General features: G+C 46.7%; 1 protein-coding gene across 2 annotated transcripts in view; it reads left to right on the top strand.

Annotated features, from left to right (window-relative positions):
- LOC135915944 (uncharacterized) overlaps window positions 1-16140 on the top strand; it is a 185923-nt gene that overhangs the window by 48310 nt on the left and 121473 nt on the right. The gene's annotated exons all lie outside the window — the stretch shown is intronic.

Genomic DNA, 16140 nt, shown 5'->3' with positions numbered 1-16140 from the left:
CCAGACTGACACGCGGAAGGGGCAGCGACGCAGCTCTTTCATGCCCCGCTGGTTCACGGGCCATTCTGTTTCCTTAGATGTGCCTGGTGATAATGAATATGCCTCGAACACAAGTATAATTTTGTGCACGTTTGTTGTTCGCTGTGCAGCACACACTTCTTCATGATAGTTGCCAGGTCATTTGCTGTAAGAAAAAGTAATTTTGACGCTGGTGTTGCATTTTGGTTCTGCGATAATTATTAACAGCTTGGCACATTGTTTACCTAATCTAGTCATTCACGAACATCATCAGCAGCATCATCATAACCTATTTGGTGTCTACTGCATAGCGAAGACCCCTCCCAGTGATCTCAAGTGACTCCTGTCTTGCATCAGCAGACACTATACAATGCCCACAATATATCTAATCTGAACCCTAAACTGAATCCTCTTTTAGCCTCAACTGCGTATTTATTTTCTTGTTTACAGAATCTATTCTTTTACCCGAAATGAACCACGCGTCCTGTCTATTTGGCCTACATAGGATAGGTCATATTCTTCTTTTTCTGTTTATTCACATCTAGTATCTCCGCTACGTAACCCTATTCTATAATACACTGTCCTACCACTTGACAATAGTACACCCGCTCTTTGGGCTGTTTTATGCCTATTCTCAAGTTTTATTTTTGTTCTCAATGTTGCAGGCCCAAAGATGCCCTTATTGCGTACTGGCCCGTCAAAGGAAACTTGAGCTGCTGTTCATGTCTTGGGAGTGCCTTCAATATGTGCTCAAACCCATCTCATCCTTATTCGTCTGACAGTTTGTCTCCTCTCATACAGGTACCCTGAAACAATTTAGACTAGATAAATGCACGTTTTCACAGCTTCAAGAGGCTGCTGTGCCGATAACGAGCTCTTGTTAATCGTATATCTCCACTTACGTAATGCCCCCCCCCCCCCCTTCTTACTTCCTCCATCCGAAAGAGATTTTAGGCTACCTGAATAAACGTTAGACCAACACTTACACGCTCTGAAAGTTACACGATTGTTCAGCGTTTCAATCATCTTATTCTCACCGAGATTATTCGATGCCTGCGTTAACTTCGATTCCTGCCGCCGTCTTCGCGTTATTTTGTGTTGGGCCAGCCAGTTTCCGTTGCTACTGATTGAGTGACATGTACGGGTCTGGAGCAAAACATAGCTTATGAGGGACAGTATAAATATAGCGAACGTTTCCAGTTCAGTTTGGCTGGGTGGATATACGTGCAAAGCAAGCTATTAGTCGTGCTATTTCTGCAACTACATGCAAAGCGCGTACTAACAAATATTTTTGCATTCCGCTTATAACTGATATCGCCGTGGTCCTTTAAGCCTACGTCTAATGTGTTCTAAATGTTTTCTACAGTCGACCCACATAGTTTGTACTTCATGCGCGGGGTGACTACTATGCATCGATAAAAGGTGGAGGTCAGCCTGCGTGGACTATCGCGCATCGAATGCATAGTTTCGGAAAATTGTTGGTTTTGGTATAGAGGTGCGCGAATATGCTGCCAACACCCACCGTGATATTTGTGGTTCACGTTGTACAGATGCACGTATCGATAAAAGGCCGATGTAAAGCCAAATAAATACGAACAAAACATACTGTTCGTTTGTGTGAAAGGCGCAGCTTGGTCTCGTACATTTTTTTTCTTTTTCGCGGCGGAGTCGCTATACGCTAGGCTCGGCGGTTTGTGTGCGTAGGCAAAAAAGGTGGTGGCCACCCCAGAGCTAAAAGAGGTAAGGCATCAACCAAAAGCGGATCGCCGGGTATTCCCTAGGTGCCTTTAATCGCGAGACGTGTCAAAACGTGTTTTGCTAAAAAAATGTAATAAAAGTAGTAAAACCAGAATAGGCATTATTTAGTATGGATTGTGTTTTGACGTCATGGACTCTATAGGGAAACCACGTAACCTTATCTCAATTCCTTTCCACCCGTAAAATGGGTAGGCCGCGTGCGGTGAGGACTGTTGAAGGACAGCGCGCCTACAAGAGAACGCCGTCGTGAACCAGGGCCGGTATTGTGTATCGATGCCTTTGGCGATTCTATGCTTTTTCAGGCTTTTCGTGCTTGGCCAGTGGTCAGAGCGACGGTCTGCCCACATTATCAACGGGATCAGGCGGCCGTGTCTGGTGGATGATAAGAATAGCATAGAATGAGGCATAAGGCATCGCTATAAAATAGCGGCCCAGAAGCGCTATTGTGCGCGGCGACGGCGGGTGGCACGTAATACAGACGAAGATTGTGCCGCAAACGCCAAGCGTACGCACTTTTCGTTGGATCACCCCTACTAACACTACTGCCATCAAAATTGTGGGTGATTTCAACATAGACGTGTCTCTGCCAGACGGGAAAAGGTTCGTCGCGTTTCTCTTGGAAAGGCTCGGTACTCAATGTTACACAAACATCAGTGTGCCGACGACGCATCACTGATCATGTATAGACTTCACATCAGCCAAGAACCTTTCCAGTGTCGCCACAGAACCACTGGTCGTATATCATAGCGATAATAAAGTGATAGTCACCTTGGTGACCGACCAAAAAAATAATTCTACTAAAGGCAAACAAAGAAAGGGTAAAAACAAAAAAAGCATTGAAAAAAATTTATTGAAAGCACAATAAACCGCAAAAGAAAAAAATTATTCTGGTATGTGTCTTTTATTTTCAGTAAACATATTTATTGTCAACAAATGTATCCCCATATATACAGCTCCGCTTGTCATGCCCCTTCATATAGTGAAATGACTCCGCTTTTTTTTTCTTTTACAGCGAGTCTGCTTACCTGACTCACTTGTTGGAAAGGGCCCTACGCGTGGTGTCGTAAGGGGCAGGGTTGTAGCTGGGCTGCCTAACGTCCGTAAAGTGAACAAAAAAGATGGCCGCGCTGCGTGGTCTCGTAAGGGCGTTATCTGGGTTCGCGAACGTGCCTAAACTGAATAAAAAATATAAGGAATGCTAGTACGGCACAGAACAAAGAAAGGACACGTGATTTCACCGCGCGTGCGCAGTGGGGGAGTCAACCCGCGCTGGCCGCCGTTGCTGTCGGCTGCGTCTGCTGTAGTCTGCCCTCAATACAACGGCGCGGGAGTTGGGGCGGGAAAACACAAGGACGTGCGCCGCGGTAGCCGCCGTGGTGTGTAAGAATCGGATTGTGAATTGCAGAGGTACGTCATTGCAACAGTTTCCGCTCCAACAAAAACTGGAAAAGTAGGAAAACCAAGCATTCTGCGCACGGCTGAAGAACAAGTCGAGTACGAAGAGAGGCGTCGACAGCAGAAACGCGACTATAACCAACGACAATGTGCCCGTATGAAAGCGAAGAATGCAGCCAGTGACTTCGCCTTCGAAGAACGTCATCAAGAGTAGATGCGAGAGTCTAATCATCGGCGCCGAGCGCATGCTACCGTTGACGATCGCTCACAGGAGGCCACTAGTAAGCGTCAAGCTATAGATATATAGGTCGTTCGAGCCTGCGTCAAAGCGGCAGTAGCGTGAGTTGCAAACTCCTTCGAGTTTCACCAGGGTGACTTCTGAATTCAAGACAACGTTTCCGGACGCGGAGTTTGGCCATAGTTGCTCGGTCAGCTTCACTGGCTAATCCGCCACCATATGGATGGCTCGGCCCCAATGTTTTTTTTTTTTTTCAACGCAACGCATTGTGTGAGCAAAATGTTACTTCGGAAGTAAAGACGAGAGCTGCCACAGACGTCACGAGTTTAACAGCAAGTGATGCACGGCACGATTACTAGGCCGACCAATCGCCTTCGTCCTTAAAATGGGGATACGAGAAAGGGCGAGCCTTCGGAAGAAGCCGGAGAAGCGATATCATGAAACAACGCCAGCACGAGTGGAAACTATAAGCGCACGGCACCGCGCACAGACTGCCGAGAACTGACGGCCAGAGTCAGCGGCGCAACTCGTCAAACCGAACCCCAATCCTACTCTGGGACTCGCTTTTCAAAGGCAGCGATCATTGTCTTCGCGCCTCGCGAAATGCACCCTAGCGTAAGAAGCAGTTTCCGTATTGCGTTCTATGATACTACCCTACGCCTATTGTTTGTAGTGATGGTTCCACAGCCGCTGCAATAAGTCAGTGGGTTCGTAAGAAAACCCCACATTTGTTTCAATAACGGGACCCTGATCATATGTTTTTTGCCGTTGAACTTTCACTCGTGTGTGTCTATGATGAACGTTTCTTTTCTGTCGTCTACAGCTTCTCAAAAATAGCGACCGCCAGTTTGGACGAACGTCGTGCATCTGAGTACTATGACCGTTGAGAAGCCTCATGATGGTATTTTTTTCAATGACCCTTATGTCTTTTCGGGTGCGTGTGTTTGTTTTTTATTCATACGCGTCTTGTTGCTTGCAAACACACTATAGCGTCAGACTTTTGTCTTCGCCGATCTACTTGAGCCGCGAAAGCAATTTTTCATTGCCTCGCTCAAAGACCTCCCGCCGCGTCCTTGGTATTCCTGTCTTAGTATAAATTTATTTCCGCGATCATGCGGGAAAACTCCATAAGGGTACGTGACTTGGGTTGCGTGCCTGAATAAACAAGCGGCCGCGAATCACCACTCTCTCTATCCAGACATCACCAGGAGCAGAAAGGCGCTCGCGGAACCACTTGTCCAGTAATGCAGGAAACAATGCGAACGAAAAAACAAGCACACTGGTTCGTTTGTATTGGCCACGTGTTGTTTGCGTGTTGACAGATGTCCAACTGACATTTTCGTTTTTCAAACTCTAGGAATGAAACGAATGAACCATCATCAAATAAAACTTATAACACTATTATGGGTCTCCTCCTTCGAAAGCGAACCAGATGTAATAGCGATTACCAAGTGGAGTGCAAGTATACTCTTGTAATTCCGTTTCCATGAGCAGATCAAAAACCGTTTATGTCATTTACAATATGCTAACACCATGGTATAAAGTTTTCTCTCCTGTGCAAAGTAGCAGGCCAGAGAATGCTAGCTCAGGCCGACATATCTGCCTTTCTAATAAATTATCTCTCCTTCCTTTAGGGGCTGCTCATTTATCGGCATTACCTCTCACACATTTTTTACAAGTCAGAAGTTCAGCAAGTCGCATAGCTCATCACATGCTCGCTTGCCTGCTTAACATGTTTATTTCTCTCTTTGGATGCGTTTATGATTCCTTGGTATGGGCCATATGGATGACTTGGCAAGGAGGTAGCTTGTAAGGATTAGGGGTTTTTGTATACCGTGAGCTGAGCAACTCACGTGTGTGTACAGAAGCATGCTCTCGAAGAATGGAGCCAGTTCACTGATCACACAATGATCCTTATTGCGCTGGTTAGTCCAAGTTTTCCCTACAGCACATAGCATTGCACTACTTGGAACATAAGTTCCAGTTTTCCGCGATCAACACGTGCATAGTGGCGCAACTAGCTGATTCTATGCAAGTGCATCGAGCTACATAACATCCTTCCTTTATTCCATCAGTTTAGTCGGAACTGCGGCATCCATCCGCGGTAGCTCAGTGAGGACTGCGATGCGCTGCATAGAACGAGATCGAGGGTTCTTTATTCTTTATTCAAGCAAAATTGGCACCACCATTGGCCTTAATGCAGGAGGAATAATAAAGGGTAAAACAAATCAACATAATTTTGGCTCACAACATCGGCAGGTAACAAATTCTACTAGGATATGGACCGTGGAAAGAAAGAAAACCGCCCAATGCAAACTCTCGATATGGCTTTCGTAGATAACGAAAAGGCATTTCATTCAGTAGAGATACCAGTAGTCATAGAGGCATTACGTAATCAAGGAGTACACACCGCTGACGTAAATAGCTTGGATAATGTCTACAGAGATTCCACAGCTACCTTACACAAGAAAAGTAAGAAAAATGCCTAAGAAGAAAGAGGTCACACAAGGATACACAATGCTATTCACTGCATGCTTGGAAGAAGTATTCAAACTATGGAAGTGAAAAGCTTTAGGAGTAAGGATCGACATTGAATATTTCAGCAAACTTCGGTTTGCTGATGACATTGTTCTATTGTGCAACACTGCATACGAGTTACAACAGATGCTTGAGGACCTTAACAGAGAGAGTGTAAGATTGGGGTGAAAGATTAATATGCAGAAGAGAAGATACTGATGAATAGCCTGTCAAAGGAAAAAGATGTCGGGATCGCCAGTCAGCCTCTAGAGTCTCTGAAGGAGTACGCTTGCCTAGATCAATTATTCACAGGGAATCCTGATCCCGAGAAGGAAATTCATAGAAGAATAAAGATGGGTTGGATCGCATACGGCAGACATTGTCAGCTCTTGACTGGAAGCTTACCATTGTTGGAACCTCAGTGCTGACACCCGTTATTGCAGTCGCACCACTGGCACGAGTTGTTGCAAATGGGTCGCAAGCCCCAAGGGTAGCGTTGGCCTGGCGGCCTGGGGCACAACTGGAAGCATCCGAAGGTCCTGGCAAAGCATGAGTCGACTGCTAATAGAACAACTTGTTTATTATAGCATCGCAATAGAGCGGCCGGTCAGGTCGACCGAAGGGGAGAGACGGGAGAGCACGCTTCTCGACGGAAGAATTCGGAGCCTCTCTCCTGGCATCCGGGGGCAGCTGCTTTTATACTCCCGGAGTTGAGGGCAAGAAGGAACGTCACGTGACGAGGTCACATGACAGCGAGGCACGGACACGCTGAGAGACATGTTGAGACGAGTGTGGTGGCGCATCAGCTGGGCCGGCGCCGGTCAGACCTTCTCGCTTCACACTTGGGGAGCTCCTCTCCCCGGCTGCCGCGCTTTGACAAGCGTGGGCACACACACACACACGAAGACACGTGGCACTGAAACATGCCTGGACGCGCTTGGTGGGGATGCGTTGCGGCAGCTCCGAACGGGCCAAAATGTTCGCCGCTTTGAATGAAGCCCCGGCGTTCGTTGCATCCGCGCCGGCTATACCGCGCGTCGTAGGCGAAACGTAACACAATTATCGTTGAAAAGGAAAGTGTAAAATCAGTGCATTTTACTGGCGCTGACATATGGGACAGTGACTTGGAGATTGACGAAGAAGCTTGAGAACAAGTTAAGGACGACGCAAAGAGTGATGGAACTCAGAATGCTAGGCATAACGTTTATAGACAGACAAAGAGCTGTTTGGATCAGAGAACAAACAGGTATAGCCGATATTGTAATTGACATTAATTGAAAAAATGGAGCTGGGCAGGTCATGTAACGCGCAGGTTAGACAACCGTTGGACAGTTAGGTTTACAGAATGAGTACCAAGAGAAAGGAAACGCAGTCGAAGACGGCAGAAGTCTAGGTGGAGCGACGAAATGAGGAAATTCGCAAGCGCTAGTTGGAATCGATTGGTGCAGGACAGGTATAATTGGAGATCGCAGGGAGAGGCCTTCATCCTGGAGTGCAGATAAATATGATGATTATGATGATGATGATGATGATCTATGACAATCTATGGCGTCGAGCAGAGGCGGGAAGGAATGAAAGATAGTGCATTCCGCATTTCAGTAAATTTATTCTCGAAGATCAAAGAGTATTGACGCATCAAGTGGAGGAACGTTCAAGATGCTGGTGGTAGTGGCACTGGTTGGTTTTCTCAATAGCTTGTTTGGTCAATTTCTAGCCATTTCTTATTTAATGCAATAGCAACGATTGGGACACCCCAGGATAAGAAAGAGATAAGATAATGCAGAGAAAGGCAGGGAGGTTAACCAGAGGTACAGTTCCGGTTGGCTACCCTGCGCAAAGGGAAGGGTTAAGGCGAATAAAAAGATAAACACAGTGAAAGGGGATAATTTTCGCCGTCATCGTCTTAGTCGCCACTGGCGTGATGTTTTATACGAAGCCCCAGTGCGGTAAGATCATGTGGTGGCACATGCGCTGTCTGCTGTCGGTGCGTGAGAAAGCGTTCGAATAAGATTCATCTTCACGCGTGAGCGAAGTAGGAGGACACGTAATGAAGCGCACTCTAAACAGTGGGGGGCGGAGGGGGGGGGGCACGGGGAGTGTGCTGGAACTTCATAAATCACGCTCTAATGGGGAGGGGCAGGTACGCGCACCTCTTCTCCTCTACCCCGGCCGAGGCTGCGCATCGCTGTTCACGCCGTATCATCGTCATCATTATCATCAGCCTGGCTACGCCAACTGCAGGGCAAAGGCCTGTCCCATACGAAACTACCCCGGTCATGTGCTAATTGTGGCCACGTTCCTGCAAACTTCTTAATCTCATCCGCCCCCTGCTACGCTTCCCTTCACTTGGAAGCCGTATGTTAGAGGTAACTTGGGAAGGGTTCAAAGCCTTGGGGGAGCCGAGATGGCTCGTGGATCCATAGAAGCTGTGTTCTCGTGCGCCTACTGTTTGAGGTCGCGTAATTTCGAATTCCCGCGAGGCGGTGAAGCGACAAGCAGCGCGAGGAGTTAGCGCCACGCTGCTGTTGGCGCTCTTCGTCACGCCAGCGTTGCGACAGCGAGTGTCGTGGTCATCGAGTGAGATATGTTTGTGTTTGTTGTGCACGCGTGACACGATGGTTATCAACTTATCATTTAAGCGAATGCTTACTGCAATATATATCACCAATAAAACTTACAACCTTACTTCATGTAGGTTGCTAATACATTGCAATCACAAACCAATGCTTCGTTTTGGGGCGGGACTGTGGCTATTTCATGAAGGCACGCATTTACCTTCGTTAACGAATTTGTCACAGCGTTCCTCCCGCGTTCAATGAGTGTGATCTCTATAGCAATTGTACTAGTGTCATGAGAGTGGGCAAAGTCTTTAGCCGCTCCTAAAACACACTGATAAAAATCAGAAGCACATGCATACGTAATTATTGAAAGGCATAGTTGATCCTCACATTTCCAACTTTGCCTACGCAATGAGAGAAATGTGCCCGTTGCTTTTTTCTAAATATAAAGCCGGTGCTTTGTTTACATCATCGAGAATATCTGCAAAACCAATCACAAATCTATTATAACGTACAAATTAAGCAAACATGAAGAGTTCAATAAATATTTGCAACTATTGTTATCACAAAACAAATGTGAAAATTTCGCCACAGATTACACTTGCTATTCCTGGAATCTTAATGAACTTGAATTTGCGGTACTGTGCAGTGATTATAGGATTCTGCCAAGCATTGGCGATAGTAGCAGTACGACAATCTGGTACAATTGAATATGTCATTTCCTACAAAGGCTTTTGTTTTGCCGCAAACAGATTAAACAATTTATTCCTAGCTCGCAACAATACTTCCTACTTCAAGAAAGTATAAACGATGTCCCTTTCATCTTTTACATAGCAGACTGGGTAAACCAACTACCCACTTTGTACACGCATGGAAGTTGGGAGTATTCAGTAATTATTTCGGAAGCACATAATGAACCTACATGCTACGAAAATGTCAAAAATTTGTTGTGAATCCTATGCTTTGCTAAAATTTTAAGATAGCCTTCCTTTTCATGGAAAAACTGCCCATCTTTCACCGCTCATAAAGAAAGAAGGGAGCCTGTGCTTGTTATTACAAGCAACGGTGTCGTAATGGCCGAGTGTGAAGGCAAATGGCGTATAGCCGGCACTTATTGCGCTTATGACGTAGCTTTGAATGCTTTTTCGTTCTTTAAAATTGCGTCTGAGCACGCCTGTATGTTTCGCAGCAACCTATGGTCGTTTTAAAGAAGGAGGTATTGATGCAAGATTGAGGGTCACAGACTTTTTCTTTCGCGACTGCTTTTTGCAAGTGGATGACATCTTAGTTATTGTCCACTACCGTCGCCAAGTGAACTTAGCTTGTTACGCTTCTTACAGGGAGTTCCTGGGTCAAACTTTAGTACTTTAGACGTACTTTCTTCATGATCCTCGCACCCCAAAAAAAAGCTCTCTCTTTTTTCCTACACTGGGTGTGTGCAAGTGGTTGAAATGTTATATTGTGTCATGCATCGTCGTTCCAGCTTTAGTTAGAGTGATATATCGGTGGAAGTGACAGCATGGTCATGGAAAAGCAGCGTGAATGCTGGAATAGTGGTTCTTCCGAAAGCGCTTTTTTCGTCCGATTGCCATTAAGTATAGGTATAGACCATTGATCATTGCTTTCGAACGGAACCCGAAAAAATCGGTACTTCTCCTAAACCTTCTATAGACATATATAAACAGAAAAAGATTTCATTGATCAAGAAGAGGCATTTGGTTTAGTATATATATCAGAGCAGTCATAGAAACTTTATGTAATCAAGGAGTACAGGAGGCATGCACGAAAACCTGGGGAAATATCTACAAAGATTCCACAGCTACTTCGATTCGTCACAAGAACAATAGAACGTTAAATATCAAGAAAAGGGTAAGAGAAGGGGACACAATCTCTGCAGGGCTATTCATAGCATGGTTCGAAGAAGTTATAAAGCCATTAAACTGGGAAGGCTTAGGAGTGAGGATCAACGACGAATATCTCAGCAACCTTTTGTTTGCCGATGGCATTGTCCTGTTCAGCAGCACTGGGGACGAATTACGACAAATGATTGAGGACCTTAACTAAGAAAGTGTAAGAGAGTGGGTCGGAGATTAATAAGCAGAAGACAAAGATAATGTTCAATAGCCTGGCAAGGGAACAAGAGTACGGGATCTCAAATCAGCCTACAGAGTCGGTGAAGGAGTACGTTTTCTTAAATCAATTACTCACAGGGGACCCTAATCATGAGAAAGAAATTTCAGAAGGCTAAAAATGGTTTGGAATGCGTACGGCAGGTGTTGACAGATCCTGACAGCAAGAGTAATACGGATCTGGGAACAAACGGGGGTAGCCGATGTTCTAATTGACATTAAGACAAAAAATGGAGCTGGGAAGGCCATGTAATGCGTAGAATAGATAACCGGTGGACCAATAGAGTTGTAGAAGGGGTGCCAAGAGAAGGAAAACGCCGTCGCGGACAGTAGAAAACTGATTGAGGTGATGAAATTACGAAATTTGCAGGCGCAAGGTTGGAATCGGTTGGCGCAGGCTATAGGGGTAATTCGAGATCGTCAAGGGAAGCCTTCGTCCTGCAGGGGACATACATAATAAATAGGATGATGACGATGATGAAACTAGGAAAAATATCATTTAACGCTGTGCCACGCTCACCACTCCTTCATTCTTTTTTCTCTGACAAATAGAAGGGGCTGCCAAATTTATATTGTCTGAAGTGGCCAGATGTGCATATTTGAATGGGCATAAACCTAATACAGCACCGTATAATTAGGAGTTTAGTAAAAATGCACTGGACCTGCACGATGGCTGAAAATGCGTCACTCATAGCGTGCTTCCTGTCGTCTTTTTTTGCTTCTTCTTTTTCAAATATTTGTCCTCACAACATCGCTCTGAGCATCACGCCCACATCGACCTGGCTCTTGAAACCGAACGGATCGAGACGGGCGCCTGCTGCAGCTCTGGCGGCAGTGGCGAGATGCCAGCCTCTAAACCCGCGCTGTCATTCGGGTCACGCGCACCGTCCTGCTGAGTCAACAAACAGCACTCAGTGCACTGGTGCGGCCCTCCCGAACACACTTCTAAACACGCTCGCTAGCATGCCGCCTGCAGACTGCTTCATGCCTTCCGGCAACGCTAGCAGTTTGCCGAGAATCCAGCACCGAGCGAGGCAATCCCCAGAAATGCACGTCTCTAATAGCGATTTTCTCAATGCCCTAGTTACTTCTTCTTGCACTTCGAGCATTCTAGATAATGGCACCGTGTGATCGACGCCTGTTTTAGACCACCTCGCATAGATTTTGGGCTGTTCAGTGATGTCATGCACGGGCTTTGTAAGGCAGCTTAAACCAGAAAATCATTGAACCGGTGGACCAATATAGTTGTAGAATAGGTGCCATTTTTCAAATCCACACAATTTCTGGGGCCCTTGTAAAGGCTTGCGGATTGCAGCTCTTTATAAAATAATAATGAGGATGAGCAATATTCAATATTCAATGAGCGACAATCGGCATTGCGAGAAACGATAAAGCTGCTAATGCCTTCTCCTGGCCGTGTACAACGATTCTTGACCTTCGCTAAATTTTGCAAAATGTGCGAACTTCGGCTGCCCTACTCTTGCTCTCTGGCATGCCTCCATTCACTGTAGAGCTCTCGTTGGCTTGCTCCCATTTGTCGTTCCTTTATGGCCACCACAATTTCTCATTTCAAGAAAGCATAATTATTTAATATCTCTCTCGTTTAGAATGTAATGAATATTTAGCAAAACATGCTACTTCTTTTTCTATTTCTGGCTGTTGTCGTTTTTTATGCACATGGCAGCAAATCGCGCAGTTCTGACTTTAGTATTGCTGTTATGGAGTAGCGGGTCCCGATGTAGTCCTCAACAGGAAGAGGCAGTGGCTGACGAAATGCATACACTGTTTATTAAAAGAACTTAACCACCTTCAATGGTCGGCGCACGCAAGGAACGAATTGAACACTCTCAGCAAGCTTGTCCAGTCTTCCTGCATTGGTCACCTACGACTCACCGATTAACTTTGGCCCCGGCAAGGCGCATGCCTCACGCAGGCACGCTAAAACCCCCTAAATTTTCGAAAAGTAGCGCCATTCTTATATCATTCCGCCACTCCGCTCTCCCAGGCGTTCGTTCCTTCACGCTTCCTGTCACCCCAGCCTCCTTCGCTCCCCCATTGGCCAATCTATGTCACGTGGAAGCACGTGTTGCACTTTCGTATATATATTTTTTTTATTTCAAGCGCGCTCCTACCGCCATTGCTGGAACATTGCGACTAAAGTACAAACGGACGGATTGTTTGCGGCAGGTCACGACATCAAAACAGCGAACGCCGCGGCCGCATTTCGATAGGGGCGATATGCAAAGACGCCCTTGTCCGGTTCATTGGGGGCAAACTAAAGAACTCCACCTGGCCAAATTAATTTGGAGTCCCACAGTACGACGTACCTATAATCAGATCGTGGTTTCGGCACGAAAAACCCAATAATCGTTTTTTTTCTCCGTTTTGTGTGCCTTGAGTTTTCCAGTTAAAGCAACACTGTTTCCCCGCAAAAGCTTACAACGCAAGATAATACAGACGACTGTAGTGTACAAATATAAAATAAGCTCTTCAACAAAAGTGTTAGGGCTGCTAAGGAGGGGGGGGGGGGAGGGCTAATTATTTTCGGAACCTCTGTCCAGTTGTCCCATCAGGCTCATTCTTGCTATCAAATTCCAACTACTTGTACTGTAATGAACGAATGAATGAATAAATAAAAACGATTTCATCTGGTGGTACGTTGTTCAAATTATCATTACTATCTACGTGGGAAGACGTTGTTTATGGCCGCCACGACCAGTGCATGAGCTACACACATCTGTAAAAGGCGCAGGAGCACAAGCGGCCCTGTTGCTAGGCATTGGTGGTGCCTGATAGTCGGAATCTCTCACGCGCCGGCCGAATAAATATATCCCGCAGGGGCGTAAATGAACCTACTCAACCAGATGCACATAATTTCACGCAGTCGAAACCTGAAATTGGGATAACGACGTGCTTGTTTGAGCACACCGTGTGCTTGCGTCGTGTTTCAGCAACACGAACTCTCAACGTGCGGGCGCTTTGAGCCTTAGGTCATGGTCCTTTTCTCTGTTTTCAACATGATTACAACACGACATTATTGAGGCCAGTCACCGACTGATGAACCAAAAATTGGAGGACGCTTAAGCTTCGCCTTCAGGAGTGGAACGCGATAGCGTTATCGCACCCCGTTCGCACCACCCACTCATTCGCTCGGCATGCTCTTGAGTCACACAAAGACGAAACGTGCACCTGAGCAGGCGAAACAAGCCAAAGAACTGGGTGTCTCGGAGGGATAAACGATCTACGCGGGCCAAACGCCGTGATTGGCACCGAGAGCCAGGGCACGATGCGCCATGAAGGCGGACGCGATCATGGGGCTGACGCCTCGATGGGATCGTCCTCTATCTCGCTTGGCAGCACCACGCAGACGCACGACTCCTCGCCAGCAGCACGGCACACATCGCAGGGTACGCTTTCCCGCCAGACGCGTCATGGCGCAGCGATCACGTCAGAGGTGTCCCGCATCGGACGCTGCACCTAGGAATCGCGCTGTGAGCGGAAAGAGGAGCCGCGTTGCCTAAACACGAGGGTTCGAGTGACGCACGCTGGAAGTTGGAAGGAGAGAGAGCGAGAAAACTTATTGAATGGAAGGGTATTGGGGCATCCTCGCAACGGTCCCCGCACAGCCCCAATGCGCTCAGAGAAGACAAAGGGGAGACGCGGGCGCGTAGAGCGCTACCTACGGGTGGCAGCGCCGTACATTGCGAGGAGGGGTTCTTCTGTGTTTTCCGCAAGATGGCTCTGCGTGTGCGCCAAGCGTCGAAGAAATGTAGCGGAAACGTGCTTCGCTACTCGTTTAACTGCGACTTCTGTAATTTACATGCTCATAATTACAGATATACACCACAGTAAACATTCTGCGGCACGTTTCTAAGGCAACACCGCACTCACTAGAGGCGCTTTTGTCCCGTTTGAACCTGAACATCAAGCTGTGCAGGGTGATATGGCCTGGACTAGTTTTGAAGTGAGGGAAGCTCGCAGTAAAATTGAGTATGAAGAACGGCTGAGGAATATGGAAGAAAGTAAATGGGCTGGGAGAGTGTTCAGGTATCTGTACAGGAAAAACATTGATTCACAGTGGAGGAAAAGAACTAGGAAGCTTACCAGCAAGTATGCGGCTTGTAGGGTGGACAACACAACAACAAAGGTCAAGCGGAAAGTCAGAGAAGCTGAATTAATCTCATGGGTGGCGGCAATGGAAAAGAAACCTGCCATGAGTAACTACTTAAGAGGAAAAAATGAAATCAGGAAAGAAACCATTTATGATAACTCAAAGGGAAGCTCATTACTTTTCGAAGCGAGATCAGGATGCCTTAGAACACGCACCTATAAAGCGAGATATAAGAATGAAGAAGCATGTGCTTGCTGTGGTAAAGCTAGGGAAACTACGGAGCATGTTTTATTAGAATGTGAAGACGTCTACCCAGCGGTCGATTTAGGCACCACTGGCCTCCTTGAAGCCCTTGGGTTCAGAGGAAGCAGTGGTAAAGCAAACATGTCCGCAATAGACATTAGTAAGAGGCGACTGGAGGATTGGTGGAAGAAAAGTAGGGAAACGACATAAGGCGGAGACGTACAAAAGCACAGTTCGCAATAGGGGATCAGAAAATTTGGGCGTGGCAGTTCATAGTGTTTTTTTGTCTTTTTTTCATTGTTTAACCTAGGTAGAATATTAGGCAGTATAGTAGCAAGAGCTTGGTGGCGCAACCCACCACCCCGTTCCAAAGGGGACGCTCATAACATCCATCCATCCATCCATCCATCCATCCAACCAACCAACGAGCTAATGGCTGAGTGGTAGCGTCTCCGTCTCACGCTCGAGAGACCCTGATTCCATTCCCACCCAGCCTATCTTGCAAGTTGTTTTTATTTATTAATTGCCTTCCGTCATTTTTCGCTCATGGCCGCCAATGCCACCTACGCCGACGACACCGGCTTTCCTGCAACACGAGCGCCTTAACGCTGTCGCGTTATAATCTCGCCTCAAAAATTGCTGCGCAGAACTCGAACGAACTTCTCCGCGGATTTTTTCCTGTAGCGCGTTTGCCATCGCCTGCTACGGCAGGGACAACATAGGTGGCGCCCCTGTCGATGCTGAGCCTAGCGCGGGAGTGGAGCGGAGAAGGAAGGCAGTGGTTGGCGCTACTTTGGAAAACCGATTTGTTTTAAAGCACGCTTACTGCAGTGTCTCAAAGCCGATTTTCCTCGAACCCATCATTACGTCGACCTATAACACCGTGGCCCCGCTTGCTCTGAGATGCGCAGAACATCAAGAGACCAATCGAGCGCCATAATTCCCGCAGAATCATCACGAGGAGGCAGATGCTTCAGATAAACGCGTCTGGTAAAATATCACTGGATATCTTGGTGATATCCACAGCGTTCGCATTCAGTGTGCCATGGTTTTTCGTTTTTCCAGGAATTCAACGATGTAATATGAGTGGTAATGTGCTGGCTGACAACATTTAGAGTTCGGAGTGAGTAACCTAATAGAATTAAACAAACGCAGACGACATGAAAATAACTG

Source organism: Dermacentor albipictus, chromosome 2, assembly GCF_038994185.2.
Source record: "Dermacentor albipictus isolate Rhodes 1998 colony chromosome 2, USDA_Dalb.pri_finalv2, whole genome shotgun sequence".
Taxonomy (NCBI): Eukaryota; Metazoa; Arthropoda; class Arachnida; order Ixodida; family Ixodidae; genus Dermacentor; species Dermacentor albipictus.
This window is presented reverse-complemented; position numbering and strand designations above follow the sequence as displayed.